The 16,359-nt window shown below is 30.7% G+C and overlaps 1 long non-coding RNA gene across 1 annotated transcript; it reads left to right on the top strand.

The window, feature by feature from the left end:
• Positions 1 to 6,759: 6,759 nt before the first annotated feature.
• LOC118205153 (uncharacterized) lies at positions 6,760 to 11,425 on the top strand. Its single transcript, XR_004760948.2, has 3 exons — positions 6,760 to 6,853; positions 8,995 to 9,037; positions 11,201 to 11,425. It is a non-coding gene; the product is annotated as an uncharacterized LOC118205153 (long non-coding RNA).
• Positions 11,426 to 16,359: the final 4,934 nt, after the last annotated feature.

The following is a 16,359-nucleotide window of genomic DNA, read 5'->3' as shown; positions in this document are numbered from 1 at the left end:
TTATAAAAATGGCACTAACTTGCATTGTTAATGCTGAATTGCAAGAATGCCATTTGCAGACATTCTCACCTTTTACATATTACTTGTGTCAGTCAAAAATTTGTGCTGGATAAAGTATCTTTATTATATATCTTATTAATTTTGTGTATTTCTGTAGCCGTTTTATTCAAATACAAGGAAATTAGAAAACATAGAAATCCTTCTCTTCAGATAAAAATGAATCAAAAAGGGGAAAACATGCCTTTAGCAATCAAGATTTAGGTAGAAGTTAGCCTACAGTCAGTTTTCCTTTGAAAAATATTATACATAACTGCATGCACGAATGCTGCAATGGAATACTCTTACTAAATGTATTCTAAATAAAAAAGAATAACTGAAATTTTAGATTAATACAGAATACTCATAAAAGAATGCCAAAAGATACAAATTCTGTACTGATATGTTTTTAAACTCATGTAACAGTTCTCTGAAAGTCAAACATGCTTCAAATGAAAATAAAATTCTGCTCCCTAAAACTTAAAAATTTGCTTATAATAAGTTTGATTTAGTTTAGTTGATTAGGGCAAGGCACAGTAAAGCTATCTGTCTAAGAGGAGGGAGGACTTTCTCTAAGGGAAACTAGCTAGTATGCATGTTACACATGGGGAAAATGCTTATTCGCCTGCAATCGGAACCAGAGTTCAGCAATTTTAGTGCTCGGCCGCAAATACACCTGATAACAATAGGAATAAAATATGAAGTTTATAATGATTAAGTTAGATTATTTCTTCCTAATTTTTTTCACTTTTTTTTAATTCAATTCTGAGCATCACATGTAATATTATCTATATAAAACTGATTTGGACACCACATGACCTCTTTGTACAGCCTATTAAATTATACACATTTTTAATGCACTTCATTTAAGTTTATTTCCTTGAATTTCATTCAAAATATATTTCTCATTCAATCAGTTCAGTTCTTACTTTGCGGCAAGGCAAAAATAAAACATTTTCATTAAAAATTGTATAGAAGTCCCATAGACAAAACTATGGCTAATCTTTTTTGAGCTATGCAATATATGTACGTACATACAGACCTCAAGGAAAAAATCCCTTCTGAATCCATTTTACAATAAGTTTGGGGGAAAACAAAAGTCCTATATTCTATCGATTCCCATATAGCATACTTAGTTGCTATGACATCTCAAAGTTAGTTTCTTCACATTACATTTTCTACCACGGTACAACGTCACAGACATGTCACATTGTGATGTGGATGTCGCACAGGTGTCACATACACATCACAGCAAATGTTTAATGAAATAAGAAATTTCTCAGTCCTCCCCCACCCCGACCTTTCTTGATCTTGCTCATGTAATTCTTTAATGGAAGGTATTTGCCTTGCCTTTCAGATTAATTTTTATGCGTTTCGTTAAACCTTTCTAGATAAGTTATTTCTATATGCTAATAACTTGTTAAGCATAATTTCTGTTTAACATAGAAAATGCTGTGGTTCGCAAAACAAATATATTTATTACTGAGATATGCAGAGTTACATGCAAAGAAATACAAGCAAGCAGAGATAAGCGGTTACAGAGGTCATATATATAACTTTATAACAGATCATGGTTCAACAAATCATATGCAAGACACATAAAACAACCAATCAAAAATAACATACAGAATGGGATTAAGTTTCAGAATAATTCGCACCTGACTGAAAGTGAATGTATGTATCGGACGTGACAGAAAGCTATACTTCCTTTTTAACCAGTAAGAATGCGATTAGAAATATCTCAACAACTTAGAAATTGTTGAACTATATTCTGTGGTAAATGAATTCACATTATCACACACCATTATGTATCTAGTGTTATCAAGAGAGATGGACCAAAGAGTTTGTTGTCTGCATAGCATTTTTGTCTTTAAGAATTTTCGACCAATTTTTTTAGTTCTTTTCCTTCTGTTCGCTGTTGATGTCATCACTGCTAAATTTTCCAGTGAGCACTGTTTATTAAATGCTATGAACAAAAAGAAATAATAAACTGACAGTTAATTAACTTTCATTTGTATTACAAAGAATGTGGAAGCAATTTAATCTCATTTTTATCTCACTGGTTTTAATTCCAAATTTTAATTTGGGGAGTCTGTTTTATTTGGTAGATATAATTCAATTTTTGTTGCTTTTAAGGTTAAAAGATAATGTGAAAAAGGAATTTATTTTATGCATTTTATTGCAGTACTTTCATCGTATTCTGCTAATTTTTTGAAATTATTCATAAAATAATTATTAATTACAAATAATGCCATACTTCCATAACCACTTTCTAATTATATAAAATAAGTTTTTTAATTATTATAAATTTACAAATGGTGTATTACTTTAAAACACTGAACTTTTCTACATGTTTCCTTTATGTAAATTTCTGAGATTACTTTTTAAATTTATTATATTAGATCTTTTCTTTCCACGAATTGGGTTACACTTTTACATAGAAATTATTTAAGTATTTAGTATATTTAAATTGTTTTGTTAAAGTAACCCAATTTCCTTATTAAGAGATTTAGTTAGAGAAAAATATTTTCTAGTTTAAGTTATTTGAATATGGCAAAACACACAAGGGGTGCCTTTGTGGAGGACTTTCTAAAGAAAACTAGCTTATTTCACTTTACATATTGTTACAGTTTTTGTATTTAGTATTATTTGTGAGAAATATGCAGGCTTTAATCTATCAATAGGTACTGTAACATCTTTGTGTTTGATTTTTACAGTAAAATATTTTTCCTTTTTGTCAACCACTTAAGAAGGACCATCATAAGGTGGTTCTAATTACTTTTTAACTCTACCTTTGCGAATTTGCAACTTTACCTTTGCTTGTTGTTTTGAAGTCTTTAGGGATGAATATATTTTGGACATATTTATCGAATACTGTTCTTGGTCCAATTCGTTGCATAGTTTTTTTTTAGCTGCTTGACAAAAATATCAGGTGGTGTAGGAGTTGTGTTGTCTTGGAAAAATTCTCTGGGTAATCGTATACTTTGTCCGTAAACTATTTGAGCAATGGTGTATGGAGTCTTCTTGCATAGCTGTGCATAGGCCAAGAAAAACAGTTGGAAGCGTCTCACTTCAGGCCAGGCTATTGTGAGCCATAAGTGTGGTCTTGAGAGATCTGTGGAGGTGCTCTACCTTCCTATTTGCTTGGCAATGGTAAGCTGTTGTATGTTGCAATTTTATTCCACACATTTTTGATAGGTTGTTGAACTGTGCTCTACGATCTGTGATTAGGCGACATGGCGTACCAATTTTTGAAATCCAGTTAGAATAGAATGCTTTGATAACTGTGTCTGCTGAAATGTTGTTAAGCGGAATCACTTCCATCCAGTTAGAGTACCGGTCAGTGCAAATGAGACAGTAAATATTCTCATTTAATGATGGCCTGGGTCCAATGAAATCAGTATGCACGTCACAAAATCTTTCTGAAGGCAGTTGAAAATCACCGAAACTTGATTTTGTGTGCCGATTAATTTTACTTTTTTGGCAAACTATGCAAGATCAAGTCCAAAGCTTCACATCTTTACGGATACTTGGCCAAATAAATTTAGGCGATAAGAGCTTTACAGATGACTTGATGCCGGGATGGGCTGCGTTATTCGTTGAAGTTTCACACAACAAAAACTTCCCAGGAGGTAGCGGATACTGCTTGAAGTTCAGGGAAATTGCTGATGTCTTCAAATTTTGCAATTCTTTATCCATAATTTGTCCATCTGCAATTTTATCATAGTCGATCGAAGAAATTTCTTCAGTTCTAGATACAGTATCTGCAGCGATTTCGATCTTCTATGTGCTATATATCAGTTGAAAATTGAGAAATGTGTATTGTAAATGTCTAAGTTGACGAGGTGATGCTTTATCTAGCTTTTGTTTAAATGCAAAGATTATGGGTTTATGCTCTGAATACTGTAAATATTCTTCCTTACAATAAAAATTTGAGGTGTTTGATGGAGAGGTAAATTCCTAGTAATTCTCTATCGTAAGTACTGTATTGCTTCTGTGCTTCTAGTTTTTTGGAATAAAATGCAATAGGTTTCCATCCCTTATCTTCAAGTTGTCGAAGTACTGCTCCAATCGCCGAGTCTGAAGCATCTGTATATAATGATAGAGGCAGTTCATGATTCGGAAATGATAAGAGTGTTGTATTCACTAAATCATTTTTGCGTCACTGAAATTGTTCCTTAGCTTCATCTGTCCACTGAATCCAGTATTTATAAATCTTTGAAACGTTACTGGTACATTTCTCAAACCAAAACTCATTACATTATATTCATATAATCCAAAAGGATTAACAATAGCAGTTTTACATCTGTCTTCTTTGGCAAAAGGCACTTGGTAGTAGACTAAATAAATCTCTTTTGAAATAAATGTTTGTATCTTTTAAAATATGATGGAAATCCTTAATCCTAGAAATATGATATCAGTCAGGAACTGTTTTATCGTTTAGCTGTCTAGAATCTCGACGTGGGCGAAGAGTACCATCTTTTTTTTAGCACCACATGAAGAGGACTTGTCTATTGAGACCTTGAGGGTCTTATTATCTTATTGTCCACCATTAACTGGAACTCTTGCAAACTTACTAATTTTGCAAGCTTTTGCTGATTCAACTGTCTTGCTTAAGAATGCGCATGTTGACCATGTGTAATAATATGACTTCTGGCAATGAGAGATTATGAGACTGACGCTCTGCCTACTGCGCTACCGAGGCTTTGTTATAATGTTGAACATTATGTTTTAAACCTGATAAGAACAAATTTGTCTGGATAATAAGTCTGAGTATTGTTTTAGAAGAGCATGAAATTTTGTCGAATGAGCTACTGTAACGATATCACTATTTGCACTGATGAAAGCAACTTCACCAATTACCTATAGTTGAGTTATTCCATCAATCACTTTCTTGCAATGCAAATTAATTATTAATTTAAATTTGTTAAGGATATCAGCTCCTAAAATACCTTTATTAATGGAAATTGGAATTCATGCCCAAGTCCCAAATCAAGTGTTAAAATTTTTATACCATATGTTTCGATTTCGGTACCATTCGCTGCATACAACTTGAAATCCGCGGATTGTTTATCTTGAGTTGATGCGGGTAAAATGCTAACGTTACCATTGACAGTAATCTATCGACGGCACCATTTACAAAGTTTTGACACCTCACCCCAACAGCATACGAGGTCGCTGTGATATTGCAATCGTGTCACACTGTAACGATCTCAATGTCGCAGTAACGTTTGTAGGCATGACTTAATGTTCACTTTTTGTGACGTTGCATGGGGACGCTAATGTGAAGTCATATTGTGACATTGCTGTGACGTTGATGCGTAGTCACGCTGCGACGTAGTTGTGAAGTTACACCGTGATATTGTTGTGAAGTCACATTGGGACATTCATCCAAACGACGCATTGCCACTTTAATATAGCGTCACAGAGTGGCATAATTGTAACATAATAAAGTGCCATGAATATAATGTCACTAAACTTGCAAATGCATGTCAATCAATACAGGATAACTTTCTAAATGATTTTATGATTCTTATGATCCTATAATCAAATAAATATGATCGTTTTTTAATATTATTGTTTGAAAATCACTGCCTGAAAATTTTCATTAAATTTTTTAAAAAATATTATCAGATCTTTTTTAATTTTACTTATTTATTTCAAAGCATCACGTACTATCAATCTTATTTAGTTTTACTTTATTTTTACGCAAAATTAAGTTCATAAATTTTGTGCTTAGAGTTTTTACCGTTTTACCAAAGTAAAGATGTTTGTACAAGAATTACGCGTGAAAAAAATGCGCGAAATGCAGTAAAAAGTGCTTTAATGAGATATATTAAATCCTATTTGGAAAAAACTGTGGCTTTCATAATCTCATCACCATACAACGTATCACATTTAATAATTAAAAAGAGATGAGATACAAACGCCATAGGTTTCAATGTTAAAGTAAACCAGATCGTCCCTACTCTTTCTTGTTCAGAAATCTGTTATGGAAATGTTATCTACCTTATGCCAAAAAATAAAGCATGTAACTTTCATTTATTTATGAAATTCAAAATTTTTTATTTGCTTAGTGTTTTCCCTAAAAATAATTTAATTTCTTATTTTTGAATTTAGTTTTATAAATTTGCTTTAATATATAATCTTTAACTCAAAGATATTGTGCTATTAAAAAAGGAAATTTTATGCCATAGAAACACAGGTACTTTGTTCCAAATCTGTGTTCATTTTTTTTTATATATATACTGAATTTTTATGCACTTGTAATTACTGAAATATATCCTTGTCCTAAGTCCTTTCATGAATGCATTTCTTTTTTGTTTGTTTGATTTTGTTGTTTTAAAAGATCTGCCATAGTTAAAGAAAGAAAATAAAGAAAGAATGCTTTACTTTCAGTTTTGAATAAATTTATTACTAATTACTGCAGCTTCAAGTTTCTCTAAACATAATTTTCGAAGTCAAAACTTGATAGTTATGTTGATTATTAGACTTGCATGAAAAAATTTATTGAAAAATTAGTATTTGATCTAAAATACCTTAAATTATTTGAATTATATTTTACTAAATCATGTATTTTGATATAACTAGATAGTTAAAAAAATTTAAATTGTAAATGTGCAGAAATGCTTATATAAAACCAAGAAATTGTTTATATTTTTGTTGCTTTTTCCCTTGTAAATTAATTATATATATATATATTACACTCTGGGCAGTCAGCACCCTGCTGAATTGTAGTAAACGAGACATCCAATCTACTAGACCATCAAAGATGCAGATTTGGATTTTCTATTTCATAGTTATTGAAATCATAATGGTATGTTTGTTTAAATTAGTACTGTTTATGAATGTGATAAAAATAAATTCTGATAAGCTAAGAAATGATTTATTTTCTATTAATTATGAACTGTAAATAATGTAACCAATTTTCTTCATAGTATTTACTAAATTTTTTTTTTAAAAAAAGGGAGGTAGTCTTATTTATACAATTATTGCAGAGATACCAAGAAATAAAACATTTCAGGAATTTCACTCAGTATATCTTGATGTGTAAAATCGTGTTGTTCAATGCCATATTACTTTTTCACAGAAAGTAATTTTATTGATCTAACATCTGCATAAATCAAACTTTTTTTAAGAATGATTACAGTTTCTAAGCTAACTTAAAATTTTCAGATTTAGAAAATGTATGTTTAATGTAGCATTATTTTTCCATGAAATAGAAAAGGTTTTCAAAATGTTCAGTTGTTAGAGAGAAATAATATAAATGAGATTGTCCTGATACAGTTTCAGCTGGAAATGAAACTGAATTTTCGGATAGCGAAGATTTCATTTAAGCTGATTAATGTAAATCCTCTGCATTTAAAAATTCTAATAAAACTGATTAATGTAAATCCTCTGCATTTAAGAATTCTAATAAAACTGATTAATGTAAATCCTCTGCATTTAAGAATTCTAATAAAACTGATTAATGTAAATCCTATGATTCATGTAGGTATTCTTCTGTTATCAGGACCAGATTCAGAAATGTGTGTTTATATGCATGCATTTTTAAATGTAGGTGCTCGTGTGTGCATGTGTATATTCTTTATGTATGTATGTGTATACTTATACACATATATGCATATACACATGCTTACATATCTACAGTGGAACCCCGAGATACGAGTTTAATTCGTTCCAGCATTCAACTGGTATAGCGAATTTCTCGTATCTAGAAACAAGCTTCCCCATTGAAAATAATGGAAATTCAGTTAACCCGTTCCACACCCCAAAAAATATCAACATTTTAATATCAAGTCAATTTTTCCTAATAAATAACACTGGTAAATAATATAACAATAGTTTAACTTTGTTACCAACATTTTAACTCCTTCTCATTAATCCACACCAACAACAGCTTCTCAACATCTAGGAGTACTTTTATGGTGCTTGAAAGCAACAATAATTCCTTTGGCTACATCAGGTTTCTTAATTTCTTCCTGCTTCTTCAGAATAGTATAGATTTTCGATGTTGAAAGGCCGCAAGTCTTCGCCAATTCCGTCACCATGCTTATGTTTATCTATGATGTCTTTCTTGATATCGACGGCCATGGCCTCCTTATTTTTCTTTGCAGCACTATCTGAGGCAACAATCTTCTTGCGAGGCATCTTGAAATAATTATTTTCACGTTAAATGTCAAAACAATTAACTTACAAGTGCACAAACACGTATATAAAAGAACACTGAGTGATCTGACGAGGGGATTCCCCGAGTTGAGCCAAGTAGGGAAATGGCGCCACCCGTACCAACAGCCTGGCTCATTGCTCGTTACTCGAATCAATGCTCGTATTTTGCTCATACTTACCTCGTATCTCGAGGTTTCATTGTACATTTCTGAATCCCGTCCTAATAACAGAGGAGTACCTTTGCCAGTATTGCAACAGAGCTAGAATGAATTATTGTGTTAAATATGTGGAAAATGCATGCTTAAAGTACTGTTATTTTCTAAAAATATTCTGTATGTCTATTTTTTACAAGGAGAAAAAATAGCTAAAAGCTGTTAATTTACTCGTATTTATTAGTCCAAAGGGGCTTTGTCCCTAAAGAACTATTGTTTTTGTTTTGCATTGGTTCACTATAAATATCTGTTTCACTTTTCAAACTGTTCCTACCAAATGTTAGAGTCCCTAGTGTGGGATTAATACTCTCCATCTTAGTGCCCTCTATAACCTATGTTAGGGTTAACCTGTATAACCTACAAGGATTGCCAGTTTAGGCGAGATATCTAGGTAGTCATCATAATACGTACCTTATTTTTTATTATTTTTAAATTAAATTAAAAGTAATAAACTAGTTTTCAAGAATGGAGTTAAACTAGGTTTGCATTCAACTCTGGTTTATTGTGTTAATGATGTTTTGCTGTAACAAATATGAATTTTTTGTTTAAGTATAATAATTTAAAATGTTTTTTCTAGAGAATGAAGTACTGCCACTAAGGTAAAGGTGCTAACTTGCAAGGTAATTTTCTATTCTACATTAACTCAATCTTTATGTCCTGTTACAGATATATTGGCAGAAATAATGAAAACCTGACATTCAAAAAGAAAAATAATAACGTTGAATGTAGTATATTAGATGGTTAACTGCGGTTTGGCAGCTCATTAATAATCTTACACATATTGAGTACGAATAACTTTGACAATTACCGGTATTTTCAATAGTATAAAATTAGGCAAGATAGCAGCTTTAGCTTAGCACCGATTTTAAATACAACTCTCTTACCAATATTGGTTTGACGAAGGTAAAATATAATTGAATTTAATAAGTTGGAAATACTGTCTGTCTTTCCATGAGTTAAAAAATAATTTCAAATAAAATTTCTTTTTTCAGTTTTTCATGTTATTTGTTTAATGTTATTGTAATCTGATTTATCATATTTAGTCACATATTCCATCCCTCTTTGCACTATAGTATATAATTCAAAGGACTTATCAGTTTCAGCAATATTTTTTTTTACCAGTATACATTTTTACCATAACTCTGTTTCTAAATCATATCCTGAAAAATTAAGGAGTAAAGTACACAAAGAAGGAAAATATGCAAGTAAATAATGGCATTTAGTGTTGTTTATGCGTCTAATATTTGTACTAGATTGTAAAAGTTATAAAATTCTATTAGCTTTTTTAAATTATTCTTTTTTAAATTGAGATGCTTCTTTGCACCCAAATGGTTAAAGCCCTAGTGTGACTTTGGTACTTTGATCTAACTTCTATTCCTAATAAATAATCCAGCTGCATACAGTTTACTCAATTTCTGCCATGTGTAAGGTAAACAATATTAGCTTTTTTTAAATATATCTTTTACAACTATTCCATCAGTTAGATTTCTTTCATATTTTGCCTTAATTGAGTCATCCTGCTAATTAAGAATTTATTAAAGTTAATATGTTAAGTTTTTGTGTGTATAATTCATTTTAAGTATGTGCAAGCAAATACATACATTAACAGTTACGTAGAATTATGTTTTGGGTATCAAATTCAGAAATTTTGGGGCTTTTTTTAGAAGATTTATTAATGATTTATACTATATTAATACTGGTAAAAAAATTCTGTGGCTTTTATATGAGAGTATATATTTTAAAATAGCTGCATGATATGGTAGAGGTAAAAAGCTTCATGTGGATCATAAATTAATATTATGTGGGAATTTTTCATTTATTTAATAAAGAAAATATTCAAGCCACAATTAAAATTTTTTCACTGGATTATTTGCATATAAAGTTTGCAGCAAATATTTCCTGCAACAGAAGTGACAATTTTTATTTTGCCAAGATAGGAAATTTAGTTAGTGAAAACAGTATCCCTATTTTGAGATGTTAAACAGGAAGGCAAATTTTTGAATTTAAATTGATTTTTGAAGGAAGACTTCATTTAGTCTTGCTATCATTCTATGTGGCTCTTAACTTTTTTATGGTATTTATAATTTTATTGTTATTCAGCTTTCTGTTTGCTTAGAATGCACATGAATGTATACTTGAAATATTTTATATTGCAAACTGAGATGCCATTGTTATCATCATTAAAGATTTTTGTTCTGATTTTGGAGGAATTTACTGATAATACTTTTGATTGTGTATTGGTTTCTGGTTTATTGAAATGTGTAAAATAGCCTGTTAATGCCATGTTAATGACATGTATATGTTTATGAAGTATTCTGTTATATGTATATAGTGTTGTGATTAGTTTTCTGCTTACTCTTTATTTAAGAAAAAGTTATCTGTAAGAAAGCGAATATTCTTTACTATATGTAGGAGTAAAATTGAAAAGGCTAATGCAATATAATTAATACAAAATTAAGTTTTTTCTCATGTACTTAAATACAAACATAGCCATTAAAGACTTTAATAAATTATTAAGACTTTTAGCTTTTTTTTTACTCAACCTTGCAGTTCTAAACAAATCTTAAGTACTTTTACTTGAAATTATAGTCATTGTGTAAGGTATATAATTGAAGCTTACTGTGTGATAGTATGAAATTAAATTTTTAATTACTGAAATGTAAATTTTTAAATATGAAATACTCAGTGCATTTTATATGCATCTTTTAATACTTCAACTATATTTAAAAACTGAAAACATCTGAAGTGTGAAATTATTACAAATTTTTCTTTTTCTTGTTTAGGAGCTGTTCTCAAAACATTGGGTGACAAAGAATTCACTTTTACAAAAATTGAGCAGGATATTAAAGACAGCGAACTATAGAACAAATATGGCGAAGCTGCATGAAGTCTATGTTGAATTTTATTATTGAAAAAAATATGCTCTTCAGATTTAATGTTAGTTTTTATTGTTTAACAGTAATTGCAGTTTTCGAATACCTGTAAAATAAACCTAATTCTTAAATTAATTTCATGTGTAATTCTTTTGCAAGTATTACAGTTCATAATACTTCAAACAACTTGAAATTTTATACTTGTTAATTTATGTGGGATATGTTCATAATAATTTTATAATTTAAATAACTCATTGTCATCATATGAGCATAATCTAAAATGCACAGCATTTGACAACAAATTAATAAAAAATTAGCCAACTTCTAATTGCTTTCTTTTGTCCAGTTGCCTCTTTTTAAATCATTTAATACCATAAAGCTATTTGATGAAAAAAAATAATTGGTATGTCCACATCAACATGTACATTTATAATGATGTTATAGAAAAAGTCACGCGAGATAAATATTTAAAAACTTCAATATTCCTAAACAAATTAACTTTTTAAAATTTTATCTGGTATATAAGATAAAATAAAGAACATATTTAGGTAATTTTAAATTTGCATAATTTTATGAACTTATTTATGAAATTAACAGTTACATTGTAAAAGGGAACTTTTTAAAAATACCTCAAAAAAGCATTTCTTCTGTAGAGGTGAACTTTTAGTACTGATCTAATATATTTATAAGGTTTTAAACTGAGAAAGACAACAATAATAGATTACAATACATTGCAAGATTGACTGATAAATGTAAAATTTTTACATATCATAATTATGTGTGTAATTAAAACAGAAGTTACTCGATTAACTTGCATGCAAATTAATATTTTCTTTAACATGTTTGGGATAAACTGAATTTTAATAAATAAATATGTATATATTTGTGTATTATCTGAAGATATGAATGAAATATTTGTGACATTAAACATTCATCTTCAAGGAAAATAACAAAGTCAACTTGGTAAACTATTGGAAAAGGTAAGTTTTCTACAATTTCCTGGTCTATATTTAACAATTTTAAAATTTAGCACACTCATTCAAATAATCTAAACGTATGATGTTTTCTTTTGTGCTACATTCGTTTACTGAATTTGTTAATTAACTATATTGAACTTTAGATAGAAATTAACGTAGATATTCCCTGTATCTTACGGTACAAAAACTTATATATTTGATAATAATTGACTTAAATCTTCCCTATGTTTTCTTTGCATATACGAATGACTTTGGTAAAAATTTAGTCCGATGTCTTCTCCTCTTTACTGTGTATAAGTGCACATTTTTGGTAAAAAATTTGCATAAATCTCCAATTACCTATTTACTGCATTTTTCGTAAAATGTGCTTATTTTAATCTCTTATTTTTTATATAAATCTATGCAAAAATGTTCTGCATATTATGATTAAAAGATAAAATTAATTTAATATCAAATTTTTACATATCCACCTTTTAGGTATGTACAGCAATATGGAATATATATAACTGGAAAATTTACATGCAAAAAAAATTTATTTCTATTCAAAAATTACATAACACTAAAAGGCTGAAAATCACTTTTAATATTTCATTTCAAAGTGACTACAAAATATGCAATAAATTTTGTAAACCTGAGTTCTATGTTTTAAATCAGTTAATGCTATCGTTCATTTACATGGCATAAGAAAATGTCCTTCGGAAAAGCAAATAATTTATTTAAAGTGTTATTTAGTAATAATGAATTTAGTAAACAACTACTACAAACTACAAACTACAGTTGTTTACTAAATTTAAATTTATGAAATGAATTTAGTAAACAAAAATGCAAATGAACGATAGCATTAATTGATTTAAAACACAGAATTGATGTTTACGAAATTTATTGCATATTTTATAGTCGCTTTGAAATGAAATATTAAAAGTCATTTTCAGCCTTTAAGTGTTACATAATTTTTTAATAGAATTTTTTTTTTTTTTTTTTTTTTTTTTTTTTTTTTTTTCATTTACTAGTGCATTTAAATTTTCCAGTTATATATATTCCATATTGCTGTACATAACTAAGGCAGATATGTAAAGGCAGATATGTAAGAATTTGATATAAAAATTATTTTACCTTTTAATCATAGCATACAGAAAGTTTTTGCATAGGCTTATATAAAAAACATGAGATTAAAATAAGTACATTTTATGAAAAATGCAGTGAAAAGGTAATTGGAGATTTATGCAAATTTTTTACTAAAAAATGTGCATTTATACACAGTAAAGTGGAGAATACATCGGATTAAATTTTTACCAGTCATTCGCATATGCAAAGAAAACATAGGGAAGATTTAGGTCAATTACTATCAAATATATACGTTTTTGTACCGTAAATTACGGGAAATATATACATTAATTTCTATCAAATATATACGTTTTTGTACCGTAAAATACGGGGAATATCTACCTTAATTTTGACCTAATATATACGTTTATATACAGTAAAAAATCGGGGAAATTTACGTAAATTTTTACTAAATATATACGCATACGTGAAGCAAAAAAAATTGAGATTTACGTATATGCGATACATATACGTAAATTTTTACTAAAAATATACGTAAATCTCTGAAATTTACGTATATTATACGTAAAAGTTGCGAATGAACAGTAGTCTCTCGCGTAAATATACCTAAATTTTACGTAAAAGTTACGTATAGTATAACGTAAAAATATACGTAAATATTTAGTAATTGCCACAGGACACTTTTTATGATATTTTTACGTTCAACTTGAACGTTTTTTATACGAAAGGCCATTCGTAAATTGCACGTATTTTTCTCGTGCAATTTACGAATGCATGCTGCCTGGGGCTTATATAACTAATCTGTTTATGTTTATTACAAATATGCATGAAGCATAGTGTACAGAAAATGCTGAACGTAGTATATATGATGCAAAAGTGATCATATAGTCATTTTCTAAGCGTATTATATTGCAAATACTTGTGAGTATTACCTGTCCAGAAGGTACACAATTTTGCTTTCATTCTTTAGAATTTAATGTTTACAGACACTTCATGTTTTTCCAAAATTTCTGAATTTTATTAAAAATATGAGTTCTTATTCACAGCTTATTAAAAATTTAACTATATTTCTTAATTTAACACCTTTCCCCCACCCCTCTTTCAAAATAGAAATATTTTTTAAAAAAACTCTTTCACTTGCAATATTTATACCATATTTTTATAGCGATATTTCTTAATTTAATACCTTTTTCCTTCATTCTAAACAGAAATATTTTTTAAAGTTCTATTTGGCTTGGAATATTCTTTTAACTGTTTAGGTTTTAATACTATTTTCTGCTCTCCATTTCTCTCTTCCTTAATTACTTTTCATCCAGAAAAAGAGCAAAATTATTTTGTTAATTGGATGAAAGGAAAACGTTTTAGTACTACATTTATATCATATTTAGTTATTTCAATATTTTGTTATATAACAAAATGTTCCGATCAAGCAACATCCAAGACGTCTAATGATTGCTAAACAGGAAGAGGTACGAACACTTTTAAAGGATATGGAAGAAGGCGATGTCATCAAGCCTTCAGCAAGTCCATGGGCATCTCACATCGTCCTAGTCAGAAAGAAAGACAGCTCAACAAGATTTTGCGTCGACTATCGCCGGTTGAATGAGGTTACGAAGAAAGACAGTTACCCTCTTCCTAGAATTGATGACATTCTAGACACTCTTTCTGGAAGCAAGTGGTTCTCAACACTTGATTTAAAGAGTGAGTATTGTCAGGTAGAAATACAGCCTGAAGACCGAGAAAAGACGGCATTTACTACGGGACAAGGCTTTGGCAATTCAAGGTGATGCCGTTTGGACTGTGCAATGCGCCGACAACATTCGAACGCCTCATGGAGACTGTTTTGAACGGTCTTTCCTACGAAGCCTGCCTGATATACCTGGACGACATCATCATCGTCGGAAAGAGTTTTGAAGAACATTTAGAAAATCTTAGGAAGGTGCTTCAGAAATTGAAAGAAGCCAATCTGAAGCTGAGTCCCATTAAATGCAAATTGTTCCGAAAGTGACGTATCTCGGACATGTCATCTCTGCAGAAGGTGTGTGCACGGATCCTGAAAAGGTGTCAGCCGTTAAATCCTGGAAACGTCCCGAAAATGTCCATCAGCTGAGAAGCTTCCTAGGGCTTTGCACCTACTATAGGAGATTCGTGAAGGACTTTTCTTCCATCGCAAGACCCCCTTCACCAGCTGACAGAGACAAAAATTCTTGTGGACAAAAGAATGCGAGGATGCATTTAACAACTTAAAGGAGGCTTCTGATCTGAAACATCTGCTCTGATCCTCACGTATTCTCAGCTCGACAGACCAATTATTCTCGACACAGAACGCGAGCAATGAAAGTGTCTGTGCTGTTTTGTCCCAAGAAATAGACGGCCAAGTGTAGTGTGGAACGTGTATTGGCGTACTGGAGCAAGTGCCTGTCTAAACCGGAGAGTAATTACTGTGTCACCAGGAAAGAGTTGCTCACCATAGTCAAAGCTGTAGAACATTTCCATCATTATTTATACGGCAGAAAATTCCTCCTCCGCACGGACCATGCCTCATTGGCCTGGCTTTTCAATTTCAAGAATCCTGAGGGTCAAATAGGCAAGTGGATACAGGGACTCCAAGAATATGACATCACTATCCGTCATCGTAAGGGATCATCACACGGGAACGTCGACGCCCTGTCTAGGCGACCTTGCCCAGAAAGCTGCCGATATTGTTGCAGCGTGGAAGCGAAATACGAGCTGCTAACTCCGGTCGCAAGACAAATTACAACATCAACATCGGCTGATCGAGACCCGTGGAGTGATGATGAAGTCAGGAAAGACCATCTGCAAGACCGCGACATTAAACCCATAATTGATTTAATGGAGTCATAAAACAGAAAACCTACCTGACAGGACATTTCTATCTGTAGTCCTACAACAAAGCAATATTGGGCACTCTGGGATTCACTTCACATTCGAAACGGCGTCTTATACCGGAAATTTGAATCGGATGATGGGAAGACATTCCGATGGCAGCTGATACTTCCAAGATCC

This window comes from Stegodyphus dumicola, chromosome 3, assembly GCF_044657685.1.
Source record: "Stegodyphus dumicola isolate Sdum_Otavi_A_Nest chromosome 3, ASM4465768v1".
Taxonomy (NCBI): Eukaryota; Metazoa; Arthropoda; class Arachnida; order Araneae; family Eresidae; genus Stegodyphus; species Stegodyphus dumicola.
The sequence above is the reverse complement of the archived record's forward strand: the minus strand, read 5'-3'. Positions and strand labels throughout refer to the sequence as shown.